This window comes from Lissotriton helveticus, chromosome 6 (assembly GCF_964261635.1).
Source record: "Lissotriton helveticus chromosome 6, aLisHel1.1, whole genome shotgun sequence".
NCBI lineage: Eukaryota > Metazoa > Chordata > Amphibia > Caudata > Salamandridae > Lissotriton > Lissotriton helveticus.
Genome location: NC_136067.1, coordinates 500,771,910 through 500,789,431, shown reverse-complemented (window position 1 = coordinate 500,789,431; position 17,522 = coordinate 500,771,910). Strand labels below are relative to the sequence as shown.

The 17,522-nt window shown below is 45.8% G+C and overlaps 1 protein-coding gene across 11 annotated transcripts in view; it reads right to left on the bottom strand.

Annotated features, from left to right (window-relative positions):
- MLIP (muscular LMNA interacting protein) overlaps positions 1-17,522 on the bottom strand; it is a 1,868,253-nt gene that overhangs the window by 784,881 nt on the left and 1,065,850 nt on the right. The window lies entirely within an intron of this gene.

Sequence of the window (17,522 nt, the reverse complement as noted above, 5' to 3'; positions counted from 1 at the left end):
GATGAGACATCCAGAGTAAGCAATAGATATTCAGGGTCCCAAGGAAAGTTCTTAATTTTATCAAGAAAATCACTGGTGTCTCTTAAATAAGAAGCTAATCCAGTGACACAGTCCTGCAAAAAAAAGTCAATATAATTTGAGGTATGTTCCAACAAACTGTTCCTACCGGAAACGATGGGCCTTCCGGGGGGGTGCACAGCATCTTTGTGAACTTTGGGGATAAAATAAATGTTCGGAATGATGGGATAATCTTTTTTCATGTACAAATATTCATCCTTTGTAATTAGGCCAGCACTCTTCCAAGCCAGGAGTTTCAAATGAAATGAATTGAAAGTCTCTTTAATTGCTGAAGCACTGCTGATTTTGTAGCAATTACGGTCATTCAGTTGAGACATTGCTTCACTCATATATTGATTTCTGTCCCATAATACCACGTTACCTCCCTTGTCCGAGTTTCTAATGACAATCTGATTGTTTTGTTGTATTTTGGCTACAAGATTGTCATACGTTCTGTTTTGTCTGAGCGTTTTATTTTTCATGGCACACGTTTTGAAATTCAGTTTTTTCAATTCATTGATCACATGTTCATTGTAAATATCGATTCCATCTCGTGGCATGATCGGATTAAACTTGGGCAGAACTAAAATCAGAAAGAGTGGATTCATTTGAAGCATTAGATGTGCTTGCTTGCATTCTGCTTTTGTTTCTCCCCATGTTTTTGCCGCTTTTGATGGAGTCAAATTTACGGGCAAAAGTGAAAATACGCCCGCTTTTGTAGTCTATGAGATCACGCTGAAATTTAAAAGCTTTGCGAGCCTTGATTTTTTCTTCTTCTTTTTTAAGGCGTTTTGTCATTTCCGCATTAAGGCCATTTATTTCTTCAGGTGTTCCCATTTGCGCAATTTCATCGGTTAAAGCTACCACTTTTTTCTGTAACTCAATGCGATCGATTTCCGCAAACTCAACAAGTAGAATTACCAGTTCTCTAGATGAATCAAGATTTCTTTGTGCCCATCTTTTCATTAATTCTGGGTTGGGCTGTTCATAAGTGGGTGCCAATAAAATCCGTAGTCCCCTCGGGACTCTTCCACATTCCAAATAGCTCTTCAATGATTTGTGCTCCCACCATTTTGCCTGCTCTCCGCGCATCAACTTCTCCAGAGTTTTCATTTTGTTTTTTAAAGTGTTGTCAGGTTTGGCATAGTTATTTCCTGATGGTCACGAACCTGGGCAGTGTTAACGAACACTCCCTGGGCTGCCGCTTCTCGATCCTTTAACGTGTCGGCCGACATATTGGTTTTCGTTGAGAAAAGGAAAACGCTGATTTTACTTGAAAGCACAGCTCGGACTGAAGGATGTTGATCTCCTTCCGTTTGCCGAGGGCTTTTCGCACACCAAACACCCCGCAATGTTCGAGAGGTCCTACCTTTCACGTCCTGCTTGTAGTCCCGTGCACCCTCCGGTACCGCGGGAAAAGCGAGCGTTCCAGGTGCCTTGCTGTCTCTTGCAGGGGGATAACGCTGGTATAATCCTCCCGGATTGAAAGAAAAAGGCTCTGTGCCGTGGCTCGAAGTCGGGCTTCAGTTTACCAGCTACCACAAGTTGTTTGGGGGTTCGTGTGTAACTGGTCGAAGCTTCACCAGTTATATATCCCAAGCGCCGCTTGAAAGAATCGGATGCCGATTGTAGTTCTCCAGCATACCACGAAAGCAGACACGAACCCAAAGTAAGTGCAAGAAGTAGCGTTTATTTCTCGCTAGTCAGCCATAACGCGTTTCACCACAAACGTGGCTTGATCACATGACAACGTTCAAACCTTGAACGGACCATTAAGACAGCTAGCACCCAAAGCACGTGACTGTGATAGCAATAGACATAAAAGAAAAACGTGAAATACAATTTAAGGTTCTCCTTCGAGGAAAGGTTAATGTATAAAATATACACAGAGAATCACAAAAATTTAAAGATAATTATGGGAAAAAGTGCATTCACTATCTAATACATATATTTTTTTGCATATATATATACATATCCAACAGAATTCTAATGACAAAGAATCCAGACGAGCCCGTTATCCGTTCTTCAATTATTTATTTCGGCACAGCAAACAGACGAGGATAACGCGTTTCGAACAACCCTGGTTGTTCTTGGTCACATGTAAATATATATTTTTTTTCACTGAAAAAAACATAGGTTTCATAGGTTTCAGGCACGTTATAGTTAGAAATTAGCATTAAAACACCTTAGAAATTCACTGAAAAAACGATTGGTTTCAGGGGCGTTATAGTTAATTGGACATTTCACTCGTACAAACCATAGAAATTCCCCCGTTATAGTTAGTTCAGCTAACTATAATTCGCATGCCCGCAATGCACTGCTGATGACGTCACATATTACATCACTCATGACATGGTCAGTGGCATCACTCATAACACCACTGATAACATCTCAAATGACATCACTGATAACATCATCCTTGTGATAGAGTGACAGACCTCCTCTCACCCTAATATAACCATTTGGCGATGCAGTGCGTGCAACGAAATTCCTTTTATTTATATAAATGTTTACTTACCTGTAATTGGCCGTAATCCATAGTTTACTAAGCCCCACTCTGCCCCTCCCCCTCCCCACATCAGCACCATGCAGAACTCCCAACTCTGGCCGCTACTGCCTTTAAGATGAATAATGTTTTGAAAACTTTATCAACCTTTCATCACTGACTGAACATTAAGAATCCTACAGTTGATAATATAGGCATGATTGGGTTTTCTTGTGCCGGCTCCATTCGAAAAAGGTGGCAAAGATCCCTTGACCTGTCGGGAAGCCATCAGGATTTCCAAGGGATGAAATCTGTAAGTTGGGGTGTTCAGTTTTAAGAGACCCTTTAGAAACCCTCCTAGGAAATTTCCACAGTTTCTGGTTTCAGAATAATGGTTCAAACCCCGAAAGGAGCATTAAAATTAGTACCCAATATATAATAAAATGGTCCCTGATTTCTGTTTCCAGTATCCAAATCCTGACGGCGTGGCGAAGCAAAAATTCGAAGGCATTGTGTTTGTGATTCATTCATACAAATAGCTTCAGGAGTTCAATCAAGCCCTACATTTTCTCATTTACTGTACCTGTACTGGGTTCTCAGGTAACAGACTTGTGATGTGTTCCCTTGTGCCAATATGGAGTGTTTTTATAATTTTGTTAAGTTTATTTTTGTATTGTATGCGGTTGGCCCTTCCAGCTGTTTGGTGTTATATACTACATCTGCAAGTTGGCTCTTTGGTTTATCGATATATATTGACTAGGGTTCATTATGACAAACACTCTTCCGTTTTCTGCTAGTTTCATTGTGAAGTTGTTGTTGTCAGTTAGTCATTCAGTGACTTGATGTTTGTTATCTCCATTGCCTTCATATGTACATTTTAAGTCGTACAGGCATTCTAATTCATATATTTCACATATATACTCTTGCTGTTAAGATGCTCTTGAAGAAACTCATTCGGAAAGATGAAAACAAGAGTCCCCAAATAAGAAAAATAATGACATGGAACGTTGCCATACCAAATAAAAGAATACCGAAACATGAAAATGTTTAATGAATAACCCCAAAATATCTGGTCTACTGGAAGTGAGACCAATAGTAATATCAGAAAATTAAATAATTGAAGAACATTCCGGTACCTAGACATTTTACAAAAGTATTTGTCCGAAAAACATGACTCATTGAAGTTAAAAATGGATTTACCACCTGCAGCCACTATAAGCATAAATAGGTGGTCAAACGTGAAGAAGTTTACTGTACATGATGGCAAGGAACAGGAAAACAAAGAGGATCTGAAAAAATTGAGAAGCTTAAGAAACATGTTTAAAAATATGGGGGTCAACAATAGCAGAGTGTTGGACCTAGAGTTGTCAGGTCACCTAGGGTAGCCTGGCCTAGGGTAAGATAGTCACTAATAAAGGCACATGTGTAAAGGTTGCACACCACCCAGCAGAAACTCAATGCAATTCCACTCAAAAATGACGCTACACCAATCTTTGTGGAAAAATACGAGTTGTTTTATAAAAATATTTTGTCTACTTCTCTTTCTCTCCTCTCAGTCGTTTTACAATTAAATACACTGTACACTTTTTAACAGTTCTTTCCACATATATCCAATATCATTAGGAAAATCTAGTTCAGCAAAGTTTAATCTTTTTACAGTAAATGATTCTGGGAAGCACTTTCTTCCCAGACCGCTATAGCACCCCCTTTTGTATTCGAATTTACACCCAGGCTGAGGTTTTTCTGGTTTCACCAAGAGGATTATTACACTTTTACACTTTACCCACTTCAGCTTATCACTTTAGAGATATCCAGGTTTTAGGACCCTGGAAGGTTACCTCACTACTCACTGAGTGACCCTTCCTCACAATAGGGGAGCAATCCCAGGATTACAGTTTTCAATTTTAATAACATAAACAGCTCTGTTATCACTTCTTCACAGGTAAGCACAGGGTGAGGTCACAACGTTTTCGTCCCCACCTCCTCTGTAAGAAAATCCCACAATATACACCACTCTCAATTAATTCTGTTACCCTCAGTGTCTCAGGTTACTTTCGCAGCACTTTAGTGTCCCCCTTTGGTACTTATTCCTCTGAACGTCTGACACAGAAGACTTTCCAACTCAGACTTCCTTCACTCTGTCAGGGCTGTCTTACAGGAATTCAGGGAGTCAGGGGGTGTTAGAGAGCTCCTCCAGTTACTCCTGGGATCGGGGCGTGAGAGAATTCCCTTCGGGCCTCTCAATTAATTTCCCCAGTCACTCGTCAATCTCCCCCCCCTTTCTCCACCTTACTTGGGGCTGCTTCGAGTAGATTGAGGGCACAGTCCTCCCGCTCTCTTTTCCAGCGGCTCCTCACACGGACAACGGGACCAGCGCACACACGCCAGCTGAAGAGAGGCCGGACTGGGGCTGCCGGTGATCCAGTCACCCGCGCTGTTCTCACCGTTCCCTCATCGATCGCGCCACTGCCCAGGCGCGGAAGAGTAGCGTCTCAGAACGGCGCCGCCTCAGTCGCGCAGGTATCCGCTTCGCTCCTGGGCCTGCGCGGAACTCAGCGCTACTCCGATCCACCACGGAAGATGGCACTACAGAGCTTGCGCGAGGTTCAGCGCTCCCTTACTCATGCGCCGAGCCCGGCACCGCCTCTAAAGACACACACCTCCACTCCAGAGGCTCCTCGGGCAGTGCAGGGTGCCACAATTAGCTCCGGTCTTTTCCCCTAAACAACCAGTGAGTTGATTTGGCATGGGAGGAGGGTTTTCCTCAGTCAGCGGCTCAGCAAGCAGTTAACAGGGGGTCTCAAGGGGCCAACAGCAGTTACCAGCCGATTCCTTCAGACGACCAAGTCTAGCAAGGGGGTTTGGTCAGGGGCAAGAGGGGGAACGTCTTCACGAAGAGGCTGTCTATCTCTTAGACAAACTAACTACTTCTTGCGCGTCCACCTCCCCACACCACTGCCTCACTCCTCACTCACTGGATTGCACAAAATGGCTTCCTGACCCCTGTCCTTTTATAGACTGGCCACACAGGGTCCAGTGGGGTCCAGAAGGTTCTGGAAGGCCTTAATGTTAATCTATGGGGCCCTCTAGGGAATGGCAGTTGTGACAGTTGAAAACCACCATTATATCTGGGTGAATTCTTGTCAGGAAAAGGCACCTAGGCCCGAGGTGAAAAACTATGAGGGCAAAAGAGCATCTATCCCCCAAGACAACACCTACAAAAATCTAGTGGACACAAAAAAAATTAGAAAGGGAATGAGGGGCAGAAAGGAGACAAAATAAATAATAAATTGGAGGGACTACCCAAAGGCAGACAGGTCTAACACGCGTCCCCCCCACCTGAAAGTGGGGAGAGCTACCCAACCCCTTGGGAGTCCTCATCACTAAGGCGGAAATACCTAGAGAGACCGTCTGCATTGGCGTGGTCCACTCCAGGCCGATGTTCCACCCGGAAGTCCATTCCCTGTAGGGAGATGGACCATCTCAACAACTTGGGATTTTCCCCCTTCATTTGCATCAGCCAACGAAGGGGTCGGTGGTCAGTCTGAACTAGGAAGTGCGAGCCAAACAGGTATGGCCGCAACTTCTTCAGAGCCCACACCACCGCAAAAGCCTCCCTCTCAATTGCACTCCACTTCTGTTCCCGGGGAAGCAGTCTCCTGGATAGGAAAACTCCAGGCTGATCCAGACCCTCTTCATTTAGTTGCGATAACACTGCCCGAATGCCATGTTCTGATGCATCTGTCTGGACAATGAACTCCTTGGAGAAGTCTGGGGCCCTCAGGACCGGTGCTGCACACATTGCCTGCTTCAACTTTTCAAAGGCTTGCTGACAAGCCACTGTCCAAACTACCCATCGAGGTTGTTTCTTTGAAGTAAGCTCGATGAGGGGCGCTACAATAGTGCCATATCCCTTCACAAAGCGACAGTAGTAACCTGTGAGGCCCAGGAAAGCTCGGACCTCAGTCTGGGTCTTGGGGGGTTCCCAGGCCATGATTGCCTCAATCTTCGTCTGGAGGGGCTGCACTGTTCCCCTACCCACCAAGTGGCCTAGGTACACAACCCACCCCTGCCCAATCTGACATTTGCTGGCCTTGATTGTCAAACCAGCTTGTTTCAGGGCCTGAAGAACTGCTTGCAAATGTTGCAAATGGTCCTCCCAACTGCTGCTGAAGACAGCAATGTCATCCAGGTAGGCAGCAGGGAAACCCTCCATTCCGGAGAGGACCTGGTTCACCAGCCGCTGAAATGTAGCAGGGGCTTTCTTGAGCCCAAAGGGCATCACACAAAATTGGAAGTGTCCCTCAGGCGTGGAGAAGGCTGACCTTTCCTTCGCTCCATCTGTCAAGGAGATCTGCCAGTACCCCGAAGTGAGGTCAAAGGTACTTAGGTATTGGGCAGCTCCTAGCCGGTCAATTAATTCATCCGCCCTAGGGATCGGATGAGCATCAGTTTTGGTAACTGAGTTCAGTCCCCGGTAATCCACACAGAATCTCAGTTCTGGAGTGGTGCCTGGTGGGGCAGCTTTTGGTACTAACACCATTGGGCTGGACCAGGGGCTACTGGAAGGTTCAATGACTCCTAGCTCCAGCATCTTGGTAACCTCACCGTGGATGCTGGCCTTCACCTTGTCTGACAGCCGGTAGGTCTTTGACTTCACTGGTGGGCTGTCCCCTGTGTCCACATCATGGGTACACAGGTGGGTTCTTCCCGGGACAAGGGAGAACAACGAGGAGTACTGCTCCAATACCTGGCGGCAGTCCTCTCGCTGCTCAGGAGTTAGGGATGGGGAGAGAATCACTCCCTCCACCGACCCATCCTTCTCTTGAGACGAGAAGAGATCAGGGAGAGGCTCGCTTTCTGCTTCCTCGGCACCATCAGTCACCATCATCAAGATGACTTCGGGCCTCTCATGGTGGGGTTTGAGGCGATTGGCATGCAGCACCCGTAGGGGCTGTCGAGGGGTCTTAAGATCCACCAGATAGGTGGCCTTACCCTTCTTTTCCAACACCTCAAAGGGGCCTGTCCAGCGATCCTGAAGGGCACTTAGCTCTCCAGGTTCCATCACCCACACTTTCTGGCCAGGCTCCAACTCCACCGGGTGAGCGTTGTGGTCGTACCATTCCTTCATTACTGCCTGACTGGCTTCCAAGTTGTCAGAAGCTTGCTTCCACAACTTTGCCATTTGGCTCCGGAATGCCAGCATGTAGCTCACCACATCCTGAGGAGGCTTTCTGGGAGACTTTTCCCATCCATCCTTCACCAGGCTGAGAGGTCCGCGTACAGGGTGCCCGTACAACAGCTCAAAGGGGCTGAAGCCCACTCCCTTCTGTGGCACTTCTCTGTAGGAAAATAGCAAACAGGGCAGGAGGACGTCCCATTTCCTCCGCAGGCTCTCAGGCAGACTTCTTATCATGCCTTTCAAGGTCTTGTTAAACCTCTCTACCAGTCCATTTGACTGGGGGTGATAGGGAGTGGTGAACCGGTAGGTCACCCCACACTCCTTCCACATTGCCCGCATGTACGCTGACATAAAGTTGGTCCCCCTGTCAGACACAACTTCCTTGGGGAAACCCACTCGGGTAAAGATCCCCATCAGGGCCCTAGCCACCAGAGGTGCAGTGACAGTCCTCAGAGGAATTGCCTCTGGGTACCGTGTGGCATGATCCACCAGAACCAGGATAAACCTGTGACCAGCTGTTGTTGGTGGATCCAATGGCCCTACAATGTCGATGCCCACCCTTTCAAAGGGGGTGCTAACGACAGGAAGTGGTTCCAGGGGAGCTTTCAGCTTCACCCCTGTTTTCCCACTGGCTTGGCAGGTTACACACGTCCGACAGTAGGTGTTAGACGCCACTTTCATCTGAGGCCAGTAAAAGTGGGGGACAAGCCGAGCAAAGGTCTTGTCCTGACCTAAGTGTCCTGCCAAGGGAATTTCATGAGCCAATTCCAGCAGAAAGGCTCGGTACCGTTGCGGGACTACCAAGGCCCTTGAGGAACCAGGTAAGGGTACCTTGGGTTCACTGTAGAGGAGTCCATCCTCCCAGTAAATATGGTAGTGTCCCGCAACGTCCCCTGCTGCCTGGGCTTCAGCCTGACGCCTCAGTCCCTCAAGGGTAGGGCACTCCTTCTGGCCCTTACAGAACTCCTCTCTGGTAGGCCCTCCCTCCACATGCCGCTCAGCAGGGATGGGCAGGTCCTCCAGAGAAACTACTTCACCCTCCACAGACTCCTGGTCCACCACCGCAGGTGGCCGATCTGTCACATGGGGTGCCTCATAGGCAGCAAGCCACTTGGCTATGTCATCCCCCTGACTATAGCTGGCAACTATATCCTTAGGCAGGTAGGGCCTGGACTCCCGGGTTGGTTCTCTGATTTCGCTGCCACCATTTGGAGAGTTGGCGAGTCCTAACTGTAGAGCCTTGAGTTCTAGCTCCTTTAGTCTAAGCTCATGAGTCATCCTCTGTTCCTCCCTCCCCTGTTCTAGCTTGGCCAACTCCCTTTTCAGTTACCTCACTACTCACTGACTGACCCTTCCTCACAATAGGGGAGCAATCCCAGGATTACAGTTTTCAATTTTAATAACATAAACAGCTCTGTTATCACTTCTTCACAGGTAAGCACAGGGTGCGGTCACAACGTTTTCGTCCCCACCTCCTCTGTAAGAAAATCCCACAATATACACCACTCTCAATTCTGTTACCCTCAGTGTCTCAGGTTACTTTCGCAGTTCTTTAGTGTCCCCCTTTGGTACTTATTCCTCTGAATGTCTGACACAGAAGACTTTCCAACTCAGACTTCCTTCACTCTGTCAGGTCTGTCTTACTGGAATTCAGGGAGTCAGGGGGTGTTAGAGAGCTCCTCCAGTTACTCCTGGGATCGGGGCGTGAGAGAATTCCCTTCGGGCCTCTCAATTAATTTCCCCAGTCACTCGTCAATCTCCCCCCCCTTTCTCCACCTTACTTGGGGCTGCTTCGAGTAGATTGAGGGCACAGTCCTCCCGCTCTCTTTTCCCAGCGGCTCCTCACACGGACAACGGGACCAGCGCACACACGCCAGCTGAAGAGAGGCCGGACTGGGGCTGCCGGTGATCCAGTCACCCGCGCTGTTCTCACTGTTCCCTCGTCGATCGCGCCACTGCCCAGGCGCGGAAGAGTAGCGTCTCAGAACGGCGCCGCCTCAGTCGCGCAGGTATCCGCTTCGCTCCTGGGCCTGCGCGGTACTCAGTGCTACTCCGATCCACCACGGAAGATGGCACTACAGAGCTTGCACGAGGTTCAGCGCTCCCTTACTCAAGCGCCGAGCCCGGCACCGCCTCTAAAGACACACACCTCCACTCCAAAGGCTCCTCGGGCAGTGCAGGGTGCCACAATTAGCTCCGGTCTTTTCCCCTAAACAACCGGTGAGTTGATTTGGCATGGGAGGAGGGTTTTCCTCAGTCAGCGGCTCAGCAAGCAGTTAACAGGGGGTCTCAAGGGGCCAACAGCAGTTACCAGCCGATTCCTTCAGACGACCAAGTCTAGCAAGGGGGTTTGGTCAGGGGCAAGAGGGGGAACGTCTTCACGAAGAGGCTGTCTATCTCTTAGACAAACTAACTACTTCTTGCGTGTCCACCTCCCCACACCACTGCCTCACTCCTCACTCACTGGATTGCACAAAATGGCTTCCTGACCCCTGTCCTTTTATAGACTGGCCACACAGGGTCCAGTGGGGTCCAGAAGGTTCTGGAAGGCCTTAATGTTAATGTATGGGGCCCTCTAGGGAATGGCAGTTGTGACAGTTGAAAACCACCATTTTGTATATCTGGGTGAATTCTTGTCAGGAAAAGGCACCTAGGCCCGAGGTGAAAAACTATGAGGGCAAAAGAGCATCTATCCCCCAAGACAACACCTATAAAAACCTAGTGGACACAAAAAAAAATTAGAAAGGGAATGAGGGGCAGAAAGGAGACAAAATAAATAATACATTGGAGGGACTACCCAAAGGCAGACAGGTCTAACACAGAGATTACATTTTTGTAATGGCAAAACATTTTACACAAGAACATAACTGAGGTTCTATGCCATTGAAAAAGTGAAGAAGAAAGCGGAGGCGATCAAGAGAGAAACCTGAGGAGATATATATCATGAAATTACAAGAAGCTGTCACTACAGAGCAGGAGCTGTACAGGCATTTGGAATAATACACATGAACTTGAGTGTCAAGAAAATGGTGAAGAAAGGAACAAATAATGATACATAAAAAATAACAAAGAATAAACAAACAAAAGAGGCACTCTTAAGTAGCACACCAAAGTGCAAACGATTTAACTGAAGTGCAAAAAAAAGAACCAACTGTAGGGGTGCAGTTATATAAAAAAGAGTGGGAGTAAAAAATTGCAGGCACATTAGGGATGAAGGAATCTGTGCAAAAGGTTAAAAATGCGTCCAAAAAATGACAGAGGTAAAAATTTAAATATAAAGAGGAATACGAGAACGTCGCTTCTATGTAGTATTTTGCCGCTAAAATAAAGCAGGCAAGACCTCCACTTGAGGGTTTCAATCATTGAAATATAACATCACAATAGCAGGCTATAACCACAACTAACTTTCTAAATTGAAAAATAAATAAAAGGGATATAGAGGGTAAATACATTTTAAGAGCAACATAAAAAGAATGAGACAATGGGGAGCAGGGGACCACCTTATTAATAAGGTACTGAGATTGCTTTTTCTTCAAATGGAGTATAAAGCTTGTGACATTTTCTTCAAGATCAATTCAGAATTGTTATAAAAGCAGCAATAGCTGCTACCCATTAGCTATCTCAAGGCTATAAAAATGATGCATGCAGATGTTGTCAAAGCTCAGACATAAAAATGAATATAAAATTGCCATTCTTTTACTAAGTACATATTCCTAGCAGAATTAGGATTTACTGAAATAATATAAAGTTACCTAACTTGTGGTTAAATATTTTGAAGTTGTCATTTATTTACCAATGCATGTTCCTGGCAGGCCAACAAATTAATTGAAATATTATTCATTATATGAGTATATGGAGGTAGCAGGTTCCGAACATCCATGACCCAAAAATTTACAATTAGTCTAAGATGCATTTCATCCTATCATTTAAAAGCTATTTATAAAGTCTAGTTTATCTGAACCTAATCTCAGCCGAGAAGACCAAGGGGATTTATCATTATATTGTTCCTTAATACAAACTGAGGACAATTATTGTTACAAAACTGATTGACATTTTGATTCTAAGGGTTTTAATACAACAACTTTATGTCATTGATTACCATATATGATTCTAGATAGGCATCCAGAAATGACTTGGTCAGTGAGACTGAAAGGATTCTTGATATCACATTACCATGCTCTTACCTTTAAGACACCTAAATCACATATAAATAGACAGATGGTACCTGTGAGCTCCTTTATTGGATGCAATGGATTATGGAAAACAGTGGAATGAAATGAAGTTCTTCTATCCATTGTGAGGTGAATTTGTTGTGACTCATTGGAAGGTAAGGTAATAATTAGGGACACGTTGTCAATCTTTTAAAAAAGAAAATCAGCTGTTACTTAAAGTTGTTTGAATAGTCTTCTGCCCTTATTATCCTGAGTTAATCATGTGAGTATTTCACTCACATGCTTTTACTACAGAGAACAACTCACAATTAATAATGGTTTCATTTTTCTCAATAATATCAGTTTTTATAATAGATGTTTATCACAATCATTATTAATTAGTGCCCATTAGTTAATAGGTGCCTCTTTATCTGACGGCTTGCTGTAAGTGTAACAGTTTAAAGTAATGCTCATCTAAGTAGTCTTTGAATAAAATCTATAATTTAATGTAACAACTGATTAAAGTAGGCCGATAATAACACTGAACGTGAAATTAGTGTATACGTGTTTCGATACTGAGTGAAATTCACAGCTAATTTACTCAATGTCCTAATATATATGAATCTATTTTAAATTCACTTCACTGGACAACCTATACTGATGTGTACACCTATAGCTCCAGCTCTACCTTCCCTTAACTTATTGTGTTATGAATTAGCATGATAAGATCTTCTTGCCCAAAAAGTGCCAGTTGCCGAGAGTCAGGGTCTCTACGCCGCCACCGCCTAGAGTCAAAGCAGAGCCCAGGTCTTCACGCCGCCACTGCCAGGAGTCACGGGACTCTGAGCATTGCGCCGCCGCCCCGGGACTACATTACCCGGCAGGCTCAGCGACGGCGCGCTAATCACACGTCCCGAGAGCGCCAGATGGCGCATTTAACCAGCGGCCAGCCCCACGTCGCGGGACGCCGGGCAAAGCCCGGGACAAGGGCAGGCCCGTTTAAGCCCGTTCAAGACCGGACAAGGACGGGACGGGCCACCCCATTAACGGCTGGAGCATCATCACAAGGTTAGTGCCCTATGATAGATCCTAGGAGTGTTACATACCTTACGCAACTATACTAGATTGATACCCTGTTGTAAGTACCCATGGCTGCTATACCGGAAGAGGGAACAGTTGGAGTGAAACCTACTGGGGGCTCACTTATGGGCACCCTAGATAATTTCCTTATTAGGGTATCATCAGCCCTGGCTAAAGACATAGAACTTACTGAGAAAAGGCTCTCCCTGGACATAGCCTTGGATAAAAGATCCTCATTGGGCCCCCTGGCAAGGGCTAGGTCGCCAATAAGCCAGCAAGGTGACATCCAGAGGTCGCTCCCTCCGTCTGGTGTGGAGGCGAGAACCTCATCACCCCAGCCAGTAATTATTTTGGACACATGTGAGACCTCTCCTAATGGGAGGGGCCTCGAGGGGGATGTAGACAAAACCCCATCGCCTAATATAAGAACTCGGTCAGCAAGTCAAGCTAAACAATGTTTGGCACAGAAGATTGGGGGAGTGCCAGCAAAAAGAAAGCGACCAGGGGCACAATCACATGCTGGGGGAACGAAAAGCAAAACGTGCCAAAAATTCTGCTACCAAAGAGGACTTGGTGACAACTTTATCAACTAGCACTAAGCAGCTCGGAACACTTGGTAAAGATGGCCAAAATAGCCACACGGAATGTGTGGGGGAGAAAACACACCGTCCATTGTTTTGGAAAAGATTGGAGGGCACCTTGAAGAAGATATGCCATCCAATTCACGATCGCCTGGACTCAATAGAAAATAGACTGGTGTGTCTTGAACTTTCTCTTGCACAAGCGCAAAAGCAGTCAGGACTCAGGAATAGTACCATAAATGCTCGGCCAAAAACCCCATCTGTCCTTACAATAGCTGATCCTAGCACTGGTGTTGTGATGACCGGTGGGGACAAGGATAACCAGTAATGCAAAGGAGTGCCCCCAGCTATCACCCGGCCCCCTGCGTTGGCAGAGGACGGAAGTATAGTACAATCTAATAGACCTCCCCAGGTTAAGAATGTATCTAATATTTTGCCCCCGGCCGTCAACAAGGTAGGGGCTGGGTCATCACTGGTTATCAATAGGATAGCTCAGGCAGCTGTGGGAAGGAGGGAAGCTAGACAGCATAACTTGCTCCCCTTGCCTACGGCATACAATGACACCCCATTACCTTACATTGATCTCCCTCCCCAATCAGCCCCCTTTGTAATAGTCTTGGTTGGGGTTCCACCAGCTGCTCAGGGGAAGCATGAATCTAATTTAGATCTGAAGCACAAGTGTATTTTTTGGCTTAATAACTCTCGCCCGTTGCCACCTAATATGTGTGCTGAGATCCTGGGGTTAGGAGAGTAAATTGGATAGGAAGAGGATGTAAGACTGTGGCAGGGGATTGTATTATCATCAATTTCAGAGATCACATTTGTAACTGGCAATGATCTTTCCTCTGGGATCCAGGTACTTCCGTTGGCTTATTTTTATGACACTCCAGTTTCTTTTGAAAGGAATATTTTCCAGCAAGGCACCACACCAAATGATTGCTTATTGGGGAATGTGAGGTTGTTCAATAGATTCCAGGCTTTGTCTGGGTTGGCGGATTGTGATTGACCTCATGTACAACTAAGGCCTGCCCCATGTAGTATAGTAGGGAACCACAGGGAGGTGGTGGATCTGGACTCGGAGGTAGAGCCAGTGCCCGTTCAGGGCAGTAGCATAGTGGGGAAGGTTGATGTGGATCAAAATGTTACAACCACTGTAAATATTGAGCTGGATAATGAAGCCCGTTCACTGGAAAGGCAAACTTCTCCATACCAAGGACCTAGCGATCATCCTGTAGGGGGAGACCAGACCCCAGTCTCTAATGGACTAGTATGTCAGACATCTCTTATTTCATGGAATGTGGCGGGAGACGGGTCTAAAATCATTTTGCCTGTTTGGCAGGAATTTATTGATGACTTCGATGTATGTTTGTTCCAGGAGGTGTGGGCAATTGAACCCGTATTTAAAATAGAGTATTTGAATTTTTTTGTACCGTCTGTTAAAAAACGCCAAGGTCGCCCGATGGGGACTTGGGTTAGGCAGAGTCTTAAATGTCATATTCAGTTGCTCCCTGTGACGAACTGTGATATTCTTGATGTTAGACTTACCTTTCAAAACAACCTAATAATTGACATCTATAATGTTTATGCAAGGGGGCTCCCTGGCGGTAAGAAATCTGACGTTATTGCAGAGCTAGATATATTGTTGCAGGCAACTCCCCCTAACATATTGCCACTGATTGCGGGTGACTTTAACACCAAGTTCGAACCCCTTGGTCTGGACGATATGCACCTAACAGAGGAGGAGGATGGCAGATGGGGTATCCCTCAACTAAGCATTAATCCTATAAAAAAAATGGTCAGAGGCTGCAATACAGATGAAGGGCCTCTGTATGGGGAACCAGTTGAGGGCTGCTAATGGGCGCACATTCTCAGACAAAATAGGGAAGGAAACTTTCGACAATGGTGTAAGGACAAGTATGTAATGACTGGACGGAGTCAGATGTGTAGAACAGCAAGTCTTTATTCACGAACTCCCACGGGCACGACTCTCTTGCCTGTGGCTATCAACAACGCACGTTATCTCAAACTGTCATTAACCCCCACGTCATAGCGGGCAGCGCGAGACGCTGAATGTACGCCTCACGCTCAGGCAGCGCGAGGCAGGTCAAGCCACTACATATCTCCTTTTCTTAGAGAACAGAGAAATAGAGAAAGCAGCGAAGGGGAGAGCAAGAGAAAAAGGAAGGAAGAAAGAAAGAACAAACGAGAGAGAGAGAGAGTGAGAGAGAGAAAGAGAGTGAGAGAAAGAGAAAAAGAAAGCATGTGCAGGAGAAACACAACAGTGGCATAAAGAAACACAAAAAATCATTGGCGGTACCTAACAGGAATATTAACTGTTCTGGTACTCCTCCTGACAGCGGCGTGGCTGGGAGGAGAACTCTGGACATCAAGTTTACCTTGAGAGATTCTATGAGAGACCTCACTTTTCAACATGGGACACTTGACGTCATTGAGCATATTTTTGACTTTCACCACCTTGTTACTATTCCACCAGTCTTTTCCATTGACTCGAACCGCATTTCCACACACTTTATCCACCACCACAATTTCCCCATACTTAGCTTCTCCTTTTCTTACAAAACCTGGTTTCTTAATTCTGATCCTGTCTCCCACCGCAAATTCTCTGATCTTAACACGCTTCCTTTCATCAAAGTACTCTTTTTGTTTGACTTGGACCTCACTTTCCATCCATTTCTTGGGGAGTAGAATTGGATTTATTCCATTTAGACATCCAAGCCGGTCTAAACTCGGTGCATGGTTTCCTACCTCTCAGTAGTTCGAAGGGGGACACACCAGTGGAAGAATGAGGAGTGGTTCTATAAAACCACAACATTGTCCTGACACTTTGGGGAACAGCTTTGTGGTGGGCAAGAGCCCACTTAACACAATCACCTATGACTCTATTAAGTCTCTCTACCAAGCCGTTAGTTTGAGGATGATAGAGAGAACTTCGGTGATGAGTAATGGCAGATTCTCTAAGAAACCCTTCCACTTCAGATGATACAAATTGTACTCCGTTGTCTGATATTATAGATTGGGGGAACCCTTCTCTCATAAATGTTTCCCTTAAGAAGTCGATGATTTCTTGGGAATCAACCTTAGAGACAAACTTGGCCTCGGGCCATTTAGTGTAATAGTCCACCATGACAATTGTGAATCTGCATTGTTGGGGTAGACTGTGAAAGGGTCCTAGAACATCTATGCCAAGTTTCTCCCACGGTCCACCTGGGAGGGGAATGGGTGTAAGAGGGGGACTACTAGTGTGAAGACTTTTGTCACTAGACGAACAAACAGTGCACTCTTGCACCATTTCCTCAATATCTCTATCCATTTTGGGCCACCAAAAGTACTCTCTTACTCTACGCTTGGTTAATGTGGCACCTAGGTGCCCATCATGTGCTTTGGTCAGAAGAGTGGATCTGATGTCCACCGGTGGAACAAGTTTTTCTAACCTGAAAACTAGACCATCCTCAATCGAAAGTTCATCACACACCTTGACATAGGGTTGTAAATTAACATCCACATTCCTTTCCCTGGGCCACCCTTGGGAAATATATTGCATCACTTTTTTGGAAACTTCATCACCAGCCAACGCCTCCCTCCATTTTTGCTGATCAATAGTACAAACGTTATTTAGTTCAACACTTGCTATAATATAATCCTCCTTATCATCAAAACAACATTCATCAATACCTTGTATGTCCTGACTGGTGTTAGCAGGTAAACGTGACAGTGCATCCGCTCTTACATTTTTTCCCCCAGCAATATGTACAATATCAAAGTTGAATTGTAAGAGTTTGGAAGCTAGGCGTGCGATGCGGGGAGTGGCCCCGCGGCTGTTGGTACATCCTAAAATCGCAACCAATGGTTTGTGGTCCGTTTGAAGAATACATTTTTGTCCCCACAAATAATTTTTAAATTTTTCAATGCCCCACCAACACGCTAGAAGCTCCTTCTCAATGACAGAATAGTGAGTCTCTGCTTCT